This window comes from Suricata suricatta, chromosome 10, assembly GCF_006229205.1.
Source record: "Suricata suricatta isolate VVHF042 chromosome 10, meerkat_22Aug2017_6uvM2_HiC, whole genome shotgun sequence".
Taxonomy (NCBI): domain Eukaryota; kingdom Metazoa; phylum Chordata; class Mammalia; order Carnivora; family Herpestidae; genus Suricata; species Suricata suricatta.
In genome coordinates, this window is record NC_043709.1 from 49,475,995 (window position 1) to 49,479,646 (window position 3,652).

General features: G+C 39.6%; 1 protein-coding gene across 4 annotated transcripts in view; it reads right to left on the reverse strand.

Moving 5' to 3' along the window:
* The window catches only part of MSRB3 (methionine sulfoxide reductase B3), a 159,032-nt gene that overhangs the window by 154,531 nt on the left and 849 nt on the right, over positions 1 to 3,652 (reverse strand). The window contains exon 1 of one of the 4 annotated variants that reach the window (XM_029954876.1): positions 3,381 to 3,472. The exons of the other annotated variants lie outside the window; for them this stretch is intronic. The gene's annotated coding sequence lies outside the window, so the exon portion shown is untranslated. Of the gene's footprint in view, positions 1 to 3,380; positions 3,473 to 3,652 lie in introns of those variants that run through there. 4 annotated transcript variants of the gene reach the window in all.

Below are 3,652 nucleotides of genomic sequence, written 5' to 3' on the forward strand. Positions count from 1 at the left end.
AGAAGTTGGTGTTTTGATTTTTTACTTTGCTTTTCTGTTCGGAGTGTCATTGTAACTACTGTATTGTAAATGATGGAAAATAATTGCATATGTTAAAAAATATGAAACTTTATAAAGTAAAAAAATAAAATAAAATAAAATTTCATAAAGTAAAAAAAAATAAAAACAATTGCTAACTGGTTAAAAAAAATATGCAGATGAGTATCTGTAAGATGGATAAGTTGTCACTAATCAGGATTTTCACAAGTCAGGTGGGTCCCAAGCTGCGTCATAATTCCTGTAGGTTAGTGCACCCCCTTCTCCCTCCCTGTCCCCGGCACCACCCCATCTACGCCCCAAGGGCTTCCCTTCAGCATTCCTGCCTCAGTATGAATGAACTACCCTAACATCCTAGAACTCCAGTGAAACTAGCACACTCTTCCACACACACTGCAATCAAGAGAAAATTAATACCTTTTAAGGACTAACAACAATATAATACAAATTGTAAAAATGCAAAATCAAACCATGTCAATGTCTGCAGTACATACTACAAAGAATTCTAGAATTAAAAGAGACCTTAGGGGAAATTTTTGTCAATGGTGTGACCTACACTGTCCATTGGGTTCTTCCTCTCAGGAATTTAGGATCAAGTCTCAGTGTATTAGTCTCTCCTTGTGCTTGGAACCAAGGGACATGTAAATACTCAGGGGCTGCTGAGCAGTCACATTCAACCATGAACACAGGAAAGCAGGAAAAAAATGGCCAGCAAAGAAAGAACAATGAAACAAAGAAAGGCAAACAGTAGAGAGCGGGAAAGTTCCAGATTTTCCAGTCCCTGGTCCCTAATAAGATCTGTCTGCATTTGGCTCCCATCAAACTTCTTTCTTTCATTTTCTTAAAACTAGTTCACGTTAATTTCTGTTACTTGCAACAGAAGCTTAAATGAGGCAATAACCTAATCCTCTATAAAGTCAACTGGTTGATTTATTACTGGCCAACCTTTTCTATAATTTTTTTTCTTTTTATTTGCGTTTCCTTAAAAGCCATAAACATGACTTTGGTATGCTATAGAGAAAACATGTGAACAAGGATCTGGGATCATGCAGAGCATTTTTAAAGAAAATCTCATCAGGCCCAGGAAGGAGAACATATAGGAATATCCAAGGTAAAGCCTTGAGATGTTTGTACGGCAGTCACAGATGCTAACAAACAAGTGGGCAATTAAATAGCCATCTGATTACCCTCCCATTCAAACTCAATTTAATTCTGAGGAAACCAGATGGATAGGTCTGAGTATGATCAATAGGGCATTTTGTAGGAATGTAGGGCATTTCATCTGGAGTGCCTCCAAATAACTAGTCCCAGGCCTCCAACCACAGAAAAGTTTGGGTGCTTTACAGTGGTATCCCTAACCCAAACACAAATTCCAAAACTGAATACCAGACCATCTTAGGGCCTGGGCTTAACTGTCCCAAAAGGGCCGGGAGACATTTACACTATGATATAACCAGCACTCTCTGCTACTAGAGAGGGAAAGAGAAAGTAACAGAAGCTTCCTACCACGGGCCTCTGTCAAGGTGTGTGCATCTGTGCACATAGGCCAGGTATCAAGATGTTCCAGAGGCAGACCCAGGCTCCCCACACCTGGATCCGTGCCAATCGATTCCGACTGTCTACAAGTAGACCAGTGTAACATTCAGAGCAAGTAAGAGTTGACAATCTGAAGTCTGAACCAATGTAGTGTTGGTAACTCTGCTGCATTTTATAAACAAAAACAATTTGACAGCGTCCTGGAGTCGGATGGGACATGGAGACTATGTCCAGCGTCATCACTTTACAGACAAGGAAGCTCAACATCTGAACCAAATCCTCAACTGTAATAAGTTAACACAGGTGAGAGAAAATCAAAGAATTGTAGCCAGATAACAGAACCAAAAAGCATAATTCCCTAAAGGTCCTTTTTATGGTTGATAGTCCATTTTTAATTTAAAAAAAAAATGTATTAGAAAATGTAGGGAAAACCCATGAAACTACTGTTGGGATCTTTTTGGCATACTCTTGTTACTCCGGTTTAGCAAAACAGGAAAGATTTCTGACCTAATGGGTTAACACTTCAGCTAAGATATTAGGACAAGCACCTTTAAAAACCAAAAAACCATGAGTTGATTATGTTGTATGTTTGCAACCTTGGCAGACAGGCACTTTAGGCACTGTGACAAAATTCTCTATGGCAGAGAGCTACTTATTTTAATATAAAAAATTCCAGACGTTCTCATAGGGCTCTAATAAAAGTCACCAGAAATTAGACTTATATGTCAGCAGGGACCAAAATTAAAAGAACGAATGTTTAAATGGTCCAAATATAAATTTGGTGTTCAAAATTGCTGGCAAGGGGCCACAGTACAGTGGATTTGGGTCTTCAAGGGCTGCTTTACCACAAGTATTAGGTAAGTCAACATATCACTGAAAGAAGAAAAAAAAAAGAACATATTCCCTGGCAGTACAATCCGCTCTTTATCGTGCAGCACAGTATTTTCTAGAAGACCACTAATAAAAAGTGTTGTTAGAACCTGTTGTATGGCCCAAGAAGTACTATTAAAGGTACTCCTAAAATATGAATCCATAAAAGCAGGTCTTTAAAAAAAAAAAAAAACACAGTACTAATCAGTACTGTTTTCAATCACGAAGTTGATATCATTACTTAAATTAATATTTATAAACTGCACATTTAATAAAGTTAAACATTTAACAAATCTTAATTGCCATTAATCTAAATTGGCAATTTTATAAATTACCTGAATCCTGAAGATTTTTTACAGAGGAGACCGACTTTTAAAATCTATTTTGCCACCGATGCTACAAATGGAAATATGAAGAGACAGACCAGTGGGTTCTGAATATAATGTATGCTTAACAGAATCAGCTTTCAACTAATTTATAATTCCTAATTGTTAGTCGTATCTAATGTTGACAGTTTACTCTACTGATGGCAAAACCAAAAGCAAACTAAAATTTTCTAATGTCAACTGAGAATTTATTCTATCATTCCAGAAAAAAATTAAAAACTGAAAAACTCTGATGGTTAGTAAGATACTCATCACAAATCTCAGTGTTCATGCAATTTCACATTTACCTAAAACTCTATATTTGTAAGTTCAAATTACTTTTTATAATAACCTTATGTTAAAAAAAATTCCTAATATTTTCCACGGGATTTAAAGAACGATCTCCAAAATTATCGTGTTAAGACTTCAGAATTACCACAATTATACTCTAAACCATGGAAGGCAGGAATGGTACCTTTCGTTCACATAGTCCGACTTTAAAACAGTCCACTGTAAAACTTACAAAACAAACTCGGACGCTTTTTTTCCGCTTAAAAACAACAAGTCTGGTACCTGACAAGCTGGGGGTTTTGCTCGGTTTGGGCCTATCAGACACCAGCGGCGCCCGCGGGAGCCTGAGCCTGATCTCGAGCCCGAGGCGCAGGCGACGCGGCTGGCGGCCGGGCGCCCCGGGTGCCCCCTCCTCGCCGCCCGCCGCTCCCGGGTGTTCTCCCTGCGCGCCCCGCGCCCCTCCTGGACGCCCGGAGGGAGGCGCGGGCCTGGCCGGCGCATTCCCACGCGCCCCGGCCCGTTATCCGAGCGGGCACTCCGGCGGGCCAGTGGTG